The sequence below is a fragment of the Zonotrichia albicollis genome, chromosome 18 (assembly GCF_047830755.1).
Source record: "Zonotrichia albicollis isolate bZonAlb1 chromosome 18, bZonAlb1.hap1, whole genome shotgun sequence".
NCBI classification, from domain to species: Eukaryota; Metazoa; Chordata; class Aves; order Passeriformes; family Passerellidae; genus Zonotrichia; species Zonotrichia albicollis.
The window spans coordinates 4,370,395-4,388,085 of NC_133836.1; the positions used below are offsets into that span (position 1 = coordinate 4,370,395).

The following is a 17,691-nucleotide window of genomic DNA, read 5'->3' on the forward strand; positions in this document are numbered from 1 at the left end:
TTGGGCCATACGGAATGGATTTTAACCTTGATAAGTCAATAACTTTTCGTACAAAAAGAACGGGAGCAGGCACAGCTTTCAGAACCTTGAATGCATTTAAAGCAAGAGAGTAATGGCCCGGTTTTAATCCCCGGGAAATCTTTCTCATTCCGAGGGCCAGGCATTGCCAGGGCAGAGTGACATTTTGGGCAAAGAATTACAGCGTGCATTTGTCAGGATGAGAGATGGAGACACTCCGTGCTCCAAATTGCCAGTGCCGGTCAAAAATAATGATATTAAATTAAAGGGATATCGTTATCTGAAAGAGCACAGAATCAGAGAGGAGAATCAATGAATGGCTGGAGTTGGGAGGGACTTTAAAGCTCATCCTGTTCTACCCCTTGACATGGGTAGGGACATCTTCCACCATCCCAGGTTGCTCCAAGCCACATCCAACCTGGCCCTGGATATTTCCAGGGATGGGGCAGCCACAGTTTTTCTAGGCAACCTCTGCCAGGGCCTCGCATCCTTCACAAGAAAGAATTTCTTCCTCATATTTAATCTTAACCTACTCTCTGTCAGGTTGAAGCCATTCCTGTTGTCCTGTCACTACAATCCAGTGTGTTATTCCTGTTTTGGGAGCGTGGAAAACTTCGGGTGGGCTCCGCAGTGCCTCAGGGGAGGGACTCACCCGCCGCCACCCCAGACGTGCTGATGCATTATTTATTTGTGCTAAAGCAGAAGGACTTTTAAAAATCTCTCTCCTCCAGCTTCCTCCCTGCAATTCAATCCCTCTGGAAGTGGCAGCGGAGCCGGTCTCACTTTGCAGAGCTCATTCATTAGCAGATTAAGGCTCTCCTTGTGTTCCCAACATCGCTGGGGGAAATTTATGTTCCGGCAAAGTATTCACGGGTTCTCTGAATCACAAAAGTGTTTCTTCAAAAAAAAAAAAAAAAAAGGAGAAAAAGGATGGAAATGGGGAGGTCAGAACTGCTTAATAGTATCTCCTTGAAGGCAGTGCCAAAACACCCACCTTTTGAAGTTTGCTATTCCGGGACGGATCTCTTCCCTGGCAAAGATGCCGTCACCCTTTCAAGTCCTTGTGAGTGACTTCAGGTGGCTAAAACATTTTCTGAGAAGAATGAAGGCTCCTTTTTATATCTTTTTTTTTTTCCCCCCGAATAAAGAGCAATCTTTCTTCCTGCCTTCCTAATAGCTTTGATTAAATTATCTCTGAAAAATCTAAGTGCTGTTCGCAAATCTGTAATGGTTTTATTCTTATCGCCGGCCTCTATTGCAACACAGGGAAGCAGATAAATAAGCTGCAGAGAAGGTATAAAACTGCACCAGAACCTGCCAGAGAGATGAGCTAAAAATGTTTGAACTGAAACAAATGAGCAGTATGAATAGCCCCGCTCCGAGAGGAAATTTATTCAATATAATGTATTTTCACAGGGAGGATAATACGTGTTATAATTGCACAGAGGAGTTGCTCTCCTGAAAGCAGATCTAGCTATTATTTTAATTTCCCAACCTTCAGCATTTGCTGGATCAGGAGTGGTGACTGGAGCAGCTTCATGTTTTTGGAAAATGGGCCCTGGGTGTCAACTCGCCCTTTACCACCCCTGATTATGGAAACCTGGAAAGCTGCTGGTGCTTCCCTCAGTGGAAGAGGTGGAGAGGCCCCAAGAATAAGCCAGATCCAGTCAAAACTTGTTAAAAATTAGTAGAGAAGTCAGATCTTCCCAAAAGTGACCATATCTCGGTGCTGTAAAGCAGGAGCTGGCCATTAGGGATGGACAGAGATGATGAACCCTGGAAGCTCACATTGAGCTGCTGTGGGAGCTGTACATGCCCGTGTGGGACCATTACGGACAAGAGTGAAGGGTCTCGCTGACCCTCGCACATGTGAAGCGCCAAAAAATCCCTGTGTCAAAGATTTTGGGGAAGAAATCATGGATTCCAGGACTTGTGCTAACGGGACAGCCTCAGCTGCAGCAGTGCCCCCTCGGATCTCGGGGGTGTCTGTGGCCATGGCCATTGGGATCGCCAGGTGACACCAGGGGTCTCACCAGACAATAAATCAAAGAGAAAGAAAAGATAACTCAACAGGAAAATAATCCAATAGGACACTTTTTATAAAAAAACAAATGATAGCTAATGACACACAGAGTCAAAGAGAACATGTTTGTTTTTTTCACTAAACAATTGTTATGTTTGCCCACCTATTTATCACACAATCTTTCTACTGGAGGCTTCAGTCATCTTGTACGGCAAACGAAGCCCTGAGGTTCAAAATCTGCCAACTCAAAGTTTGTATGAACACTGTGTTTATGTGAAACGCAGATAAACACAGTGTCTCCAAGCCTGGCTCTCATCCCCCGTTAGGTCCGGAATTGTTACCTCGCCGTCCCCACGTGCACCCCTCGCGCCAGCAGGACTACAACTCCCATGATGCCTCACGGCGCCGCTCAGCCCCCGCGGCGCGGCCGGGGCGCGCGGGGCACGCCGGGAAACGCAGTCCCGCCGTTCGGATTTTCCCGCTCGAGAAGCCGGCTTGCGGGGGGAAGGCGCCGCACGTCCGGCAGGGACGCCCCGCCCCCTTTTCTCCCCCGTCCCTCCCTCCCCGCAGGACGCGGCGCCGTGGCCATGGCAACGCGCCGGGGGCGGGGCCGAGCCGCGTGCGGCCGCCGGGCCCCGCGCGGGGCGCTCAGAGCCGCCGCAGCCGCGCGCCGGGCGGGAGCCGCGAGCGCCGGGGCCGCCCCGCCAGCAGCGCCCCCCGCCCCGCCCCGCCCCGCCGCGACCCCCGCCCGCCGCCGCCGCCGCCGCCATGGAGCGCTGAGCCGCCGCCGCCGCCGCCGCTGCCCCCCGCGACACCCGCCCCCCACCCCCCGCCCCGCCCCGCCGGGCACCGACCGCCGCCGCCGCCGCACAAAGGAACCGGGGGCAGCCGCGGTGTGATGCCCCGCGGGGTCGCCGCGCCGCCCCAGCTCAGCCGCGCCGGGTGGATTTGGGGTTAATTTATTTTTTAATTTTTTTCTGCCCGGATATTTTTGCTGTTGCTGTTACCTCCCCCCCCACCCCGCTCCTTTCCCCGCGGTGCTCCCCGCCGTCCCCCGCCGGGGCCGAGCGCCGGGACCCGCACGCTGGCCGCGCACGGGGCGGGGCGGGCCGCCGGCGGGGCGCGGGGCCGGGCGGGCGCCGCCGCTGCTGCTGCGCGGCCCGGGGGGGGCGGCCCGGCGCGCCCCGCAACGCAGCGCCCGCAGCCGGCCCGGATCCAGCTCTGACGGTAACGGGGGTCCGGGCACCGGGGAGGTCCGGGGGGGTTACCGGGCGGGGGCGCGGGGAGCGGGGGGCTCCGCCGGCTCCCGGAGCGCAGCGGAGGCGGTGCCGCCGCAGCGCGGTGCCCGGTGGTGCCCGCGGAGCCGTCGCCGCCGGGGCCCGGCTCGCCCGTCGCTACCGGAGAGGAACGGGAACAACTTTTGGGTTTTTTTGGAGGTTTTTTTTTCCTCCATCCGATTTTTGATTATTTTTTTAATGGCTTTTTGGGTCGCCTGACTCATAAGTGGAAATAAAATATCCACGGGTGCCTCCAGGAGGAAAGCTGAGACACTTCCAGCGGGAGCCGACCGGGAGCTGCCACCTTTGCTGCGACCCTTTTCTGCCCCTTTTCGCCTGAGGAAAAAAAAAAAAAAAAAGGTTTTTTCTCCTCCGTCCCGGGCAGGAAAGCGCCCGATCCCATCGCGACACCGGAGCGGGTGGTGGTAGAGCAGGACCCCGCCATGGACCCCGCGCCTGGTGTGGATCCCGCCGGTCACAAAGGAGAGAGGGAAGAAGGACCCACCCAGCGATGGTTTATTTAACACCCGTCTCCCTGGCTGCCTCCGCCGGGTCAGGAGGCTCTGCCGGGGAAAATCCCCTCTGGAAAAAGCTCCGCTGCTGAGGCAGCATCCCCGTGGCGTCTTTTGGACCACCGGCGCTGGGAATACGATTCACCGGGGACGAGGCGCCGTGGTCCCCGAGATCTCCTGGGCATCCAGCGGGGCGGCCGCCGGCTCCAGCCGGGGACGAGCGAGCTGTGCCGCCCCTCCGGCTCGGTCCCCGGCAGAAATGCGGTGCTGCCGGTGCCAGCAGCTCAGCCCCAGCGTCCCAATCCAGCTCCGGGGAGAGCCGACACATCGTGGAGATTTAATGGCTGGAGAGGCAGGGCCTGGACGCAGCGAGCCGGCGGCACGGCTCGCACGGCTCGGCACAGCTCGCTGCAAGCAGGGCTCGGCTCCGGCCCTGCGGGCTATTTCCGAGGAGAGGCAGTGGCAAAGTTTTCCAGCCGTGCTTGGTGTTTGCCAAGGGATGAATTCATTGGCATTGGGTGGTTTGTCCGGCTCTGGCTGTCGGGATCTCCGTAGGGAGGTTTTTGATACGTATTTATATGCGTGTATATATATATATATTTTATATATATTTTTTAATGTGCATCCTGCTGCTCGGGATGCTCTGGCTGCAGGGTGGGTGATGAGCTTTTCATGGAGGATGGAGTGGCCGTGGGGCTCTGCGGGCATGGGGACAGAGCCACGCGGCCCCTCTCTCAGCAAACAGCGTCCAGCATCGTTCTGGGGATAATTTAGTGGGATTTGGCACTTTTACCCCTTCTCATGGCCCTGTTGTGGGCTTTGCTGTGCCGCTGGTCAGTGCCACACGTGTGCCCATGGTGGGCTCTGGTGGGACCCAAAGCTCTCACACCCAGGCTGTGCTGCTGGGGGTGAGGTGGGAAACGTCCCTGGCAGAGGGCACCCGGCATCCTGCGAGGGGTTTTTCCTGTGAATGATCCATAAAACTTTGAGGAGTGGATTGGCGGTGCCGGGAGCCGCGGTGTGAGCCGGGTGCGGTCCGGTCGAAGTCGTGGTGGAAGGAGAGGAGAAGCTCTCACCGTGGTGCCTTCTGCTTCCCTTGTGTGTGGAGCAGGGAAGGCCATTCCCTGGGAGCACGGCTTGTTTTCCCAGCCTCAGGAGCAGCTTTCCTGCTGGTCTGAGGCTCGGTACCAGCAGGGCACGTTCTGGATGCTGTGAGCTGGGCCCTGTTTCAGCCAAGCGTGTCGTTAAAAATCGCAATATCTCGGTGTGAATATTTCCCCTCGGGCTGGAGCAGCGAAGCCCATGCAAGGAGGACATGAGTGCCTGCTGCCAGGCTGATGAGGCCACACCACCTCAGCTTTTAAGCCCCGTTGGTTGTCTATTTTAGCCTAAAATTCATCCATCCCTGAACGGGCTGTGGATTAGCCCCTTCCCTCCTGGAGGTGATTTTAATTTTGTGCTGCTGCCCTGCCAGGACAAGGGTTCTGGCAGTGGGACCGAGGGTCTCCAGTGCTATGACCCCACCGGGGTGATGTCCCCGAGCTGTCCCCGAGCTGTCCCCGCCGTGCGTGCGGCATTAGCGCCGGAGTTAATTTTTGCCTGGAGCCGGTTTCCTACGTGGCCTCAACTTGTGTGGGAAAAAAATCCGCGGTAGAGCCGGGCAGCCCCTCTGCCTCTCCAGCGTGATCCTGCGGCACACGGAGCGCGGTGGGCTCGGGAAATGTGCGCTGGGAGCCAGCCCAGCCGGGGTACCACGGGCAGGGATGCGGGGTGCTGAGCGTGGAGGGTGATGGCAGGAGGACAGCAGGATGTGTGTCCCTCCTGGGGAAGGTGCTTTGCTGGTGGTGTCATCGTGGGATGCAGGGAGAGTGTGTGTGACCCCCCCCAAGGCCGGGGATGCTGCAGCTGGCGGGGTGGGCCGGGGGCTGCACCTGCCGGGACCCCTGTGCCGGCCCCCGCCGGCATCTGTGCCGCCGCATGTCCGTCTGCAGCAGGCGCATGCATGCAAAAATAAGACATTTCTTCTTTCTCTTCTGCCTGCGCATTCCTCAAAAAGCTAATATTCATGAAAGGTAATTCAATCAAACCACGATGCCTATCAGCTAATGCAGCAAAGCTGGCGCAGGGGTGAGAATGGGAGCCAGGAACACAAAAGCCCTGTTTTATTACCTCCTGCTTGCCTGAGAATTGCTTTTCTCCCTCGAGTGAGCCGGCTAAAGCTGGCTTTATTATGTTAACCTATTTGCGTGTCAAGAGCTATTGTGCCTCTCTTTATCTGTGTTTGTATTTGCTCGATGCAGGGAATAAAAGGACGAGGCGAAAATGGATGGCTGGTCAGTGCTCCGCACTCTGGGGGCACTGATTGGTTGCTAAGTGATTTGCATCCCCGGTAATCGCTTTTATCTCGGAAGGATGTCGTGTATAATTATAAGCCTACTGACATCTTTTGAAATCTGCCTAATGGGTGTTTTTAATTTACATGGGAAGCAGGGGCTATTTGTGTTGCTCTGATTACAGGTTGGGCGAGTGTATGGGCTAAAATACAGATATTTCCATAGATGCCGGGCACTGGCAGGGATGAGGCTGGGATTTTTTGGCAAGTCCCTGCTCGCCTAGGGATGGGTGGAAGAGCACAAGGCGCCCGTGTGTGAGTTTGGGGTTTAATCCCTCAGCCCAGTGCGTGGTGCTGGTCCTGCAGCCACCCTGTGAAATACAACACGAGGTGGGCTCCTGGCTGCTGCCAGAGCCAGCTGGACCCCCAGGACCCCCCTCTGCAGCCTGGGGTGAGGCATGGAGTGGCTGTGCCACCGAGTCCCCTCTCCAGCCATCTGTGCCAGCGTGGGGCTGGTGGGGGTGGCACAAGGGGACAGCCTGAGCTTCTTGTTCAGCCCCCCATGCAGGGAGGAGCTGTGGAAATGGGTCTGGGGGTACCTGTGGAAGCCCCAGCTGGGTGAGCTCACACAGCCATGGCAAATGAAGCTCCCGAGCACCTGTGCCAGCCCTGGGCACCTGCATCCAGCAGGATCCCTGCAGGGTGGCTCGATGGAGCTGCTGGGGCATCAGCAGGGTCCAGGGTGATTTCCCTGTGTTAGGGGCATTAGTAGGGCTGTGAGTGCCCGTCCTGGGCAGCCAGCAGGGTGTGGGTGCTGCGAGATTGTCCCATGTGTGTCTGGGTGCAGAGGAGCCGCGTGTGGGAAACATCCTGGCAGGAATGCCAGGCTAGCTGTGCCAGTGGCACGCTTGATTTTGTGTTTCTGTCTGTGCTATTGGAAAAGCAGAGCTCTGAGGTGCAGGCAGTAGTGAATGAGGGGTCTTGGTGTCCCCCCAGGGCTCTGTGCACTGGGGCTGGGTGACCTCAAACACGCAGAGGTCCCAGACTGAGGTTGGTGCTTGTGACAGGCTGGGTGAGAGCGTGGGGCAGGATTTGGGGCAGGTGACCCACGGGCACAGCCCCAGCCAGCTGCCTCCTTCCTCCTCCTCCAGGAAAGGCCAAGACTGAGCCTCAAGCACGTTGCAGCTCCCTCAGGCCGTGCACAAGGTGACCCCATCCGTTTGCAGGGCTGAGGTGGCTCCGGAGCGCACGGTGCCATTGCTCTGAGCAGGATGGGGTGCAGGGAACACGGGGCATGGGGAAAGTTGAAAAAAGAGAGAGAGTGCTGGTCCCCACACCTTGGAGCTTGGGGTGCTGGGTCCCCCTGCCCAGGCAGCCCCATCCCATCCCAACCCATTCCATCCCAGCCCATCCCAGCCCGTCCCGCTGGCGAGCGAGTGAGTGGCGCGGGCGCCGCTATTTATGGCTGGCTGTAAACAAACTCCCAATGAAAGAAAGTTAATGACCTGAGACTGACAGGAGCCTGCTGGGAGTTTTTATAGCCCCTGGGACTCCTTTTGCTAAAGAGAGAATACATCAGCGTTTTAACCCAAAACGGCAAGAGCTGCGTGCTGCAGGGGCGGGGGGACAGCCCCAGCCTTGGGAGGCGTTTCAGAGGGCCTGGTGCTGGGTGAGGAGGGGGCTTTGGTAGGGGGACCTTGACTCTGTGTCCCTGCACGGGACTGGGATGCAGAGCCCCGCTTTTTGAGGAGGCACGTCCCGGCGTCGGGGGCTCTCCAAGGCTTTGCCATCTGCCTCTTGTAGGTCATCTCTGTGCTGTGCTCCAGGCAGGAGCAGGGACTGGCTTAGCGTGGCTGGTAACCACACACTAATAAAGCCTTAATACCCTGCAGCGGGGAGATTTCACTGTCAGAGATAAATATTCATATTGCTTTCCAATTCAGCCTTGGCTGCACGACAAGGGCGCCGTGGGGGGAGCCGGGGAGGCCGCAGTGTGGGGCGCCCCGAGCCCCGCTGGCTGCCCTGCCTGCTCCTGCTCGCCTGGCGGGTTTAATACCGTGCCCTGGCTAATTGTGGGCTGTGAATATGGTGCCCAGGGCTCTCGGGGTGGTGAGCGTGGCACGGGGTGCCCCTCTCGCCGTGCTCCCCGCCTCCTCCTTCGCCTCGCGCACGCAGCCTCCATCTGCACGCGACGCTTGATTTACCGAGGAGAGCTGGCAGTTAAACCTGACAAATTGAAGGCAGTTTTAAGTGGTTCAGGTTAATTAATAGTCAGGGAAGTATCAATTTTTTTTTTTTTTAAGGGATGCTCTTGGCTCGTGGGGAGAGCTGGAGTTTGACTTTGCCTTTGGGAAGTAGCACCGTCTGCATGGGCAGGAGGATGGATTAGGGCAGGATGCTGAGCTTGGTGTCACTGCTCCAGCTCGTGTCCCACAGCCTCAGGTTGCTGCTGGTATTTCTGACCCCAGCTTGCTGGTGCTGAGGGACAGGGAAGAACAGGGCTGTCCTGTGTGACCCAAGCTCCATTGCTCATCTCAGTGTCCTTTGTGGCTCTGCTTGTCCTCTGTCCTGGGGTCTGTGCCATGGCTGCAGTGCCAGAGGATGCAGCTGTGCCAGTAACCAGAGATTTTCATCCACAGCCACGTGTAGTGGCACAGCTGGGTGGCTGCAGTGTCCCTGCTCCTGTTGGGCACCCCGAGGGTGAGCAGCAGCTTTAACAGGTTCATGGGGGTCCATCCTGGGCTGGGACTGGGAGCTGACGTGGATGAACTGGAGCAGCATCCTCTCCCCTTGGTTTCTGCACATATGACCCCTGTGTTCACATCTGCCCACATCTGTCAAGCCTGGGAATGCTGAGGAGGGGACAGATTTAAAAAAATCCCAAGAAGGTTAAGGTCTCCTATAAGGAGGGGAGATGAGTGTGTGTGGCAGGAGGGCTCCGAGCTGTGTGTGACAAAGTCCCCATGGCACAGGGACCTGAGCAGTGCCTGTGGTTGTCACAGGATGCCACAGGGGTGGGCAGCTCTGGGACCTGGCTCAGGGCTGTGTCCCAGAGCAGCACAAACCCTTCCTCAGGCCATGTGCTCCATCCTTCCCAGCACAGAGCAGGATGCAGGTGGAAGTGGTGGGTTTCCAGCAGCCCTAATTCTTGGGAATATGAGAGATTAAGGTTAGTGACCATTTTTTAACTCAATAAAGGGGAAGACAAGCTGGAGTCTGCAGTCCAGAGATATAATTAGTTCGCAGCAGTGGTGCTTTCTTGATTTAGCTTCAGAGAGCAGAACAAGACAAGGATGTTATACCCAATTAGCAATAACATACAGCCCGAGCCTCGCTAGGTGAGATAACAAGCCATTTTTATAGCTCTTCTTTACGGACTTTTTTTTTTTTTTTGGAAAAGAGGAGGGGGGAAAGAAGAAAGGGACCCGAGCCTCGATTCCTTTTCATCAGGGGACAATTATTAGCGAGCTCAGAAAGCCCAAAGCTGAGTGATCTGTTGGCCAGCGCGGGTGATGAAACAAATCAAACAGCTCAGAGCCGGGCTGAGGCCATCTCCCCATGCAGCTGGGGGAGGCTGAGCAGGTGACAGCAAGGACACGGCCAAGGGCCACCCACACACCTGCGAGGCTTTGTGGCACATGGCCCGGTGCAGGTGGGGCGGCCGTGGGTGCTGCTGGCCGTGTCCCACGATGGGTGACCCCAGCCGTGTCCCCTGCACAGCCCCGGTCACATCAGATGGCAGCAGCCGTCTGCCAGCACCGCGGTCCCTTTGTATTGCAGATCGATGGCCATTGATTTTTCCTCCCCTGTAAACCTGCCCCGGTCGGGTTTTTGTGCACTCAGGCTCTGTGTCTGCCGTGGTCGGAGCAGCCCGTGCTGGTCCCCGATCCCACCCAGCTCCCGCTCGCCTCTGCAGCAGGGAAACTCAAGGACATCCGGAAAAACAGCCTTGGAAAGAGTCGGGAAAACTCGGGATTCATTAATCAGCTCTTAATGACGGGCTCTGCTGTTCGGTGGGGTATTTGCAGTCTCTCTGCTTGCTCCCCAGGTACCTGCTGGGGATGGGGCTGTGGCAGCTGGTTTGGGGCACCTGTGGGGGGAGCAGGGTGTCCCCCTCGGACTGGGGACACTCCTGCTGCACAGGGGGCTCAGTGTGGGACACATCCTCCCTCCTGCTGTTGCCACCCCTTCGATGGGGCAGAGCCTGGGGATGGATGGAGCAGGAGCCTGCTGTGCCCTCCATGTCCTTCCTGTCCCCTCCGTGTCCTTCCTGTCCCCTTGTCAGGGTTTTACAGCCTGTCAGGCACTGCTGTGGCTGCATGGGACCACTGGAGCTCATCCCATTACCCACCCATGGGAGCTGGGCTGGGGACATCCCCGCTTGTCCCCACCGGGAGCCGCTCCTCTCCGCGGCTATTAACACCCCGCGATGATCATCAGCTCTCGTCGTAATCATTAAGACTATTAGAAAGAAATGTTGGCTCGCAGCTCGTGTCAGACTTTCCGTTCTGCTTTGCAAACGCGCACAATTAATGCCAATCAGGCGGGGGAGGCAGCCAGCTCCGATCCCCGGCTGCTGCTCCCAATCGCGGCTGTCAGCTCCTCTCCCCATCCCGCCTGGTACATTTTCATACAATTGCTACAAACATCTGAGGGGAAACTCCGTGTTCTTCGGCAGCGCTGAGTATTGTTCTCTGTTCCTTTTAATTACTCGGCATTCAGCGGCTCATCCGGCCTCCCGATCTCGGTGGGGGAAAGTAGGGATTTGTAAAACAAATAGAGAAATCTGGAGAGATGCCTTATTTTCCCATTCAGCGGCTGCCTTAGGTTGTCTATGGCTAAATAAGAAAAACCTGTTTAGTTTTTCTTTGTCTTTTTTCTTCCTCCCCCTCTCAAATTGCTTTCTCCCCACTAGGACACAGCCTGGTCCCTCTCCCCAGGGAACCCCAAAAGCAGGGTGAGCTTGGGAGAAGGGGGGGAAGAGCTGGAATTACTTGGCCGGATGGTGGAATAATCCTTGTTACAAAAGTACACATCAATTATAAGAATTCCTACAGTAATCTTGGAAATCTATCTTTTCTGCTGAACCAGCTCATTAAAGAGCACCATTCATTTCCATCTCTCCGGGTGAGAAGGGTTTAAATCTCCAGAGCTTTGTGTTACCACATAGACTGAGGGTGATGGACTCGCGTTAAATATTAAAAGGAAGAAGTTGATTTTTTATTTTTTTCCCCTTTTTTTCCCCCCCCAGACCGGCAGTGCAGACAAAGTGGAACGTAAGGAAAGGAGAGTGAGGGGACCCTGCTGTGAGAAGCTTTCCCAGCTGTTGGTGGGCGACACAGAGCTGTGCTCAATGGGTGCCTTTGAGGACCCCCCACTCCTCCCTTGGCCTGGGGACCCCTCCAGATCTCAGGGAGGAGGGAGGGAGCCAGGGAGGTTTCCCCAGGCCACCCTGGCAAGCCCCCGAGCCTGCGCTGGAGCCGGCCGTGGCACAGGCAGGGCTTTTGTGTGCCGTGGGCGGCTGTGGGCTGAGGGACGGGCACAGAGCCCCTTTGTGTGCAGCTGTGAGCAGAGCAGGATGTGGGATAGGGCCCAGCCGTGGGGATGGGGAGCTGGTAGCCAGGGATGAGGAGAGGTGGCCGTGGGTGAGGAGGAGGAGCGGAGATGGAGAGCAGCGGCCGGCCGGGGCGATGTGTGCGCTGCGCCGGGGCTCTGTGCAAACATGTTAATTTGTTTTCTTTCTTGCCTCGCCTTTCAGGGTAATTGGTTGCATTTGAAGCCTTTGTGAAAGCCTTTGATTATAGTAATTTCAGCAGCGCGATCTACCCTGGATTCCTTCGTCAGATTCTTTCACAGCTCTGGCTCTTGGGGCTGTAATTACGGAGCAGAGCGCGCCCGGCTGCCGAGTGTGGGGCAGCTGGATGGGGCACCGTGGCCATGGGGGCACAGGGATGTCACTGCAGGGGACAATCAAACCCCTGGGGTGAGGCTGGAGTGAGCCAGGATGGCACAGGAGCTGCGATGGGCAGCTTTGCTCTCTGCACTGCTGAGTTTGTTGGGTTTCAGCTGGAGCTGTAGATGCTGCCAGTGCCCATGGTGTGGTTGCCCATGCTGGAGTTGGCTCCTGGCTTGTTGGGCTCCAGAGTGCTTTTAGTTGCTGCTGCATGGAGCCACTTGGCTTTTCTGCTGGTTGATCCCAGGTCTGTGCTAGAGCTGGGACTAAAGCCCGTGAGCATCCCAAGATCCATGAGGGGCAGCTCCCCAGTCCATGTGCAGGAGGAAGGCACGGCACGACTGTGCCACATCAGTGAGGTTTTGCTCTGAGGAGCTGGTGCCACATCCGAGGGGCCACGTCTGTGCATGTCTGGCAGGACCTGGCAGATCCTGCCCGCCCGCTGCGCGCTGGCCCTGCCGGGACCTCGCTGCACACAGCCAGGGCTGAGCCCTGCCAAAAACACCGACGGCACCCGAGTGGGGCCCTGACCTTTGCTAACAGGGCTGCTCCCCCCCCCTTGCTCCTGGGATTTTGTTCCCAGTCCCATGTAATGACCTTCTCGGCAGCGCCGTGCCAGCGTCTGCCACTTCCAATTACCCACGGCTGCTCGGCGCCTGCCGCAGCACGCGGGGCTCCTTCCTCCCCGGCAGGATGGCAGCAGGGTGGAGGATGCTGCGCCCTGATCCCGGCTTGGAGAGCCTCAGGAACCCCCCCAAAAGCACCCAGGGCTCTGGGGTCCTGCCCCGGGCTGCTGGAGGCGCTTGGCTTTCCAGAATCATTATTAACCTGTTCGAGAGCCGTTCCCGCTCGCAGCGAAAATAGATCTTTAATCTCTGCCCAAAATAGCTCATTTGATGAGAGGCCTCCTTAAAGCTGACACATAAATTTAACCAGGCCGCCCGAGCCCTGCGCAGGGACGTCTGCAAATGCTCAACAGCACTCGAATTGTTGGGGTTTTTTTAAAATTCCATCATTGCAGACACATCTGATACCCTGTTTCTTCCTTAGGGGCTTTGGAAGTGCTCAGGAGGTGATTTGCCATGCCCTGTCCCAGTTCCTTTCACCTTGCTTGTGAGCAAAATGTTATTTTGGGGTATTTTTTGATGTTGACTCTCTTGAACAGTCCAAGGGGTTTCTCCTTGGAGCTGCCACAAGAGCAGAACCTCATTTCTGGATGGGATGGGAGCGACATGAGATGCTGCTGTAGGATGCCAGCAGTGAGGGTCCTGGTCCAGTGCCACTCTGTCCCTGGCACTGTGCCATGGCTGGTGGGCTCTGTGCCATCCTGGTGTCATGGCAGCCCAAAAAAGTGGGAAATGAGGATGCTCAGGGTGTCACAGCTCTGCTCAGCACTGGGTCCAGGGCTCACCCCAGCACCTTCCCTGCATTTCCACAGAAAATGGGCTGGGAGAACCCACTTGGCTGCTCTGGGTCTGCCCCCCAGCCCCCCACAGCCCCCACATCCCAGCGAGCCCCTGAGCAGCGCAATAATCACTTCCAGCATCATTATCCATCGCAAACCCCAGCTTCCAATTTTAATCAGAGGAGCTGGTGTTGCTTTAAGATCTGCGGGTTTTAAAGATCACAAGAGGGGTTAGAGAAAATTACCCTTGACTCTTACATGCTAATGTAATCTCTAACCAGATCTGCAGCACTGCAGCTAAAATTGCTTTTTAGATTAACATTTAATTATTAACAGGGCCCCCTGAAAGGCCCGGGGCTGGAGCACGCGGAGGGGAGCGGATTAGCCGGGCGGGATGAGGGAAGGTCGGGCCAGGGAAGGTCATGGGGTGACCTTTGGTGACAAACTTCGGGTTTTATTTTACCTGCTGCTCCCCGTGGTTCACAGTGGGGTGACCTTTCTGTGCTCACCCCTTGTAGGGCTGAGCTGTGGCGTTGCTGCATCCCCTCCACCCTAAATCTGTATGGGAGATGGATATGGCAGTGCCAGGCAGCAGCACCAGCCAAAATCCTGCTCAATGTGCAATGGGGTGGGCATCCACTGTGTGCAGAGGGGAGTCCTTCCTCCTCTGGCACCTCCTCACCCTCGCCATGGGATGGGGAATCAGTGTCTGTGGGACCAGTGGTGGTGGCCGTGGCAGGGGATGGTGACAAGGAGCTCAGTGTCCCCGGGGCTGTGAGGTGGTTGGATTCTCTTCCATCCATGTAAGGACAAGGGACAGGGGTGTTCCCAGTTGTGCTCTGCACACCAGGGGCCAGTGAGGGCTTTTGCTGTGTTTCTCTGGCTGCTGCCAGCCTTGGCCTTGCCCTGTGCTGTCTGTGTGTCCGTCTGGCCCTGTCAGGAGCCTCCTGAGCTGGGTCACCCCTCTCCTCCTGTCCTTGTGCCAAATCCAGTGCTGGCTTTTGATAGCCAGGGGGTCATGTCCATGGTGTGACTCAAACAGCTTTGCAGCATCCCTGGTCCTGCCCCCCTTTCCTCCCCCAACCCCAAAAGCTCCCTTTTGATAAAATTGCACCCCAATAACACCCGGGGAAGGATCTGGATGTGTTCCACCACAGCCTGGATGGTGACCAAGACCTTATCCCTCGCCATCCCTGCCCTGCCACAGCTCAGCAGCCACACAGGCCCACTTCAGGCTGAGACTTTAAAAGTTCCTTTTTTCTTTTCTCCCCCCTTCCCGTCACATTTTCTTTTATCTAAATCCTCGCCTGCAAAAGCCTCTATCGACAGCTGCGCTGGCCTTATCTCGCGGGAGGGACCTTCGCAGGGCTCTCGGAGGAGATAAGCCCGACTTATCAGCTGCTGATGTCAGAGGAGGTGCCAAACCCTCCCATCACTGGGGCTTTAGACATAGAGGGTGGTGTTTTTTATTAAAGTCACAAAGACCTTGGGCTTATGAATAGTGTGATGTCGAGATGGATTAGCTGGGTGTGGGGCAGGATGGAGTGGTGGGAGAGGCGAAGGATGGAGCTGTGGCTGCCCCATCCCTGAAAGTGTCCAAGGTCAGGTTGCACAGGGCTTGGAGCAACCTGGGATAGTGGAAGACATCCCTGTGCATGGCAGGGAGTGGGACAGGATGGGCTTTAATGTCCTTTCCAACCCAAAATATTTGGTGATTCTGTGATGCCAGAGTTGTGGGATGTGGGGCTGGGGCTCCTTGCTCCAGATGTCCTCAAGATGACCCCACCGTTGGTGGGGCTCACTGTTGGTGGGACTCACTGTTGGTGGGGCTCACCCTGTGCCCCAGTGCTGGATCATGGTGTGTCCACGTGCCCAGCCTGGGCAGAGGCCGTGCGGACTGGGGGGCGTTCCAGCAAAACTGCTGAGTGTTGCCTTCCCTGCCACGAAAGAGCCAGAGCAGCTTGGACTAAATCGGATCCTGCTGATTGGAATTAGTTCAAATGCAGATGGAGCTAACTAAGCCGGCGCTAAGCGTTGGACAGCCCAGCGCCCAATTCCCATCAGCTGATTCAGGGGCTTTTCGCAGCGGCATTAGCGAAATGCCACCGTGGCACAGATGCCCATTGTGCCAGGCGCCCACCCACTCGCCCACGGCCCTTCTGGGGCTTGGGGCTCCCTGCAGGGTGCTAGGATGGACAGATGGATGCTGTTCTGGGGTTGTGGCACCAGAACCTTGTCTATGAAGGTGGGGTGAGGTGCAGCATAGCTGTCGGAAAAATCATCTGGGCTGCGAGACGATTCAGCAGGGTCTGAATTAATCTGTGCCTTTATTCAGTTTGGCATGTGGCTGTGATAATCCAAGCCCAGGGTCGGGATGGCTCCAGGAGGGAGCTGGGCTGTGCGTGGCAGGGCACAGAGAGCAGTGGTGGGGACAAGCTGTGCCAGCGTAGGGCTCGGCTGGGCCCTCAGCTCCTGTGACAGGCTGCATCCACACCCACCCTGTGCCGCCACATGGGTTTGGTGACCCCCTTGGGTGCTTTCTCAGCCCCGCATGCCCCAGGGACCAGCAGGGAACTGATCCACGAGCCGCCCACGCCGCCCGTGTCTGCCAGGGACACGGGTCAGTGTCCCCATGAGGAGCTGCTGGGCACAGGGAGCGGGTGACGTCCGCCACTAATCGGCCAGATGGTGACACCCGGCGGGACGCCAGCCCTGAGGTCACCACGGAGCTCAGGCTCAGGTACAGCAGGAGCTGGTGCCATCATCCTTCTCTAGCATGGTGCTTTGATCAGAGCCACCCTTTGGGGAGAGGGATGAGGTGAGGGCGGCAGCTCCCATCATGGAAAATCCGGGATGCCAGCCCTGAGGTCACTGTGGAGCTCAAGCTCAGGTGCAGCAGGAGCTGGTGCCATCATCCATCTCCAGCATGGTGCTTTGATCAGGGCCACCCTTCAGGGAGTCAGGGTGGCAGCTCCCATCATGGCAAATCCGGGTGCTGGGCACATTCCCAGAGAGCCAGGGCTGCGTAATGAACCCCGAGTCCCGGCGGGGAGAGGAGAACTCCTGGCAGTCAAGTGCGTTCAGGCTCTGAATAAGAAGCACTTCATTCTCCTTTCAAATTGTATAATTTCTGCCTGATTGTAATGGCATATTTTAAAATTACCAGAAATCGAAGCCAGAAAATGGATACGGCTGCTTTTACTGCGAGCTGCGTTAACAAAGGATATGTAATGCATGAAATAAAAACACCTCCCTGCCCCCCTCCTTTTTTTTTTTTAAGACAGTAATAGGAGAAAATTGGTTTTGAAACTGAATAAAAGTCCCTTTCAGAGGAAATCATTTCTTTCAGGGTACCTTTGCTGAAAGTAAAATAGTGAATAATGAAAGGTGGTTACATGATTGTCTTTCATTTAGAGAGCGCGAGGACAGATGGAATCTGGGAGAAATGCACGATTGGAATAATTGCATGGTAACAAGGCGCTTGTTGTGAAATTAGTATCTTAAGAAAGTAGTGAAAAAGGCTTTTACTCATGAATACTTCATTATTAGGAGAAAACAGCACAATTTGGGTTCTCCAGACACCTGCTCGGTATTAGATGACTTCCTCCCCTCCTCCTCCTCCTCTTCCTCCTTCTCCTCCTCTTCCTCACACCTTTTCCTGATGAGTCTCTCCTTGTCCCTGGTTTGCTGGGGGAGTCAGGGTGAGACCCTGAGCCTGATGAGCCCAGCTGAGGCGTGGATGCCCTGCATGGATCCCATCCTGAGGATTATCCCAGAGCCTGGCAGAGGGCACAGAGCAGGAGCGAGCAGCACAGGTCCCATGATGTCTGTCAAGGTGTTTTAAAGGGTGACATTTAAACCAGCAGAGCTTGGAGAACCCCAGACACAGCTCAGGGAGCATCAATCCATGCTTTGTTTCCTGATGCTGATGGTCACGGGCTCTGCCAGAGGCCACCACGTGCCTGAGGCCACCGCGTCATTCCCCTGCACTGGGACATGTGGGAAACATCCTGGATGGCTGCAGGAGGGCACGATTCCCCCACGAGGGAGAAGATGGAGTGATGGACCCAGCAGTGACACCATCCATGATATCCACTTGTGACCTCCGGCCATCCATGAACGTTCAGCCAGAGAGCACCAGTGCAGGAGCTGCAACACTGGTGGATGGGCA

General features: G+C 56.7%; 1 protein-coding gene across 1 annotated transcript in view; it reads left to right on the forward strand.

The window, feature by feature from the left end:
- The first annotated feature begins 2,651 nt into the window (after positions 1 to 2,651).
- The window catches only part of FAM222A (family with sequence similarity 222 member A), a 28,904-nt gene continuing 13,864 nt past the window's right edge, over positions 2,652 to 17,691 (forward strand). The window contains exon 1 of the mRNA XM_074554091.1: positions 2,652 to 3,268. The gene's annotated coding sequence lies outside the window, so the exon portion shown is untranslated. The remainder of the gene's footprint in view (positions 3,269 to 17,691) is intronic.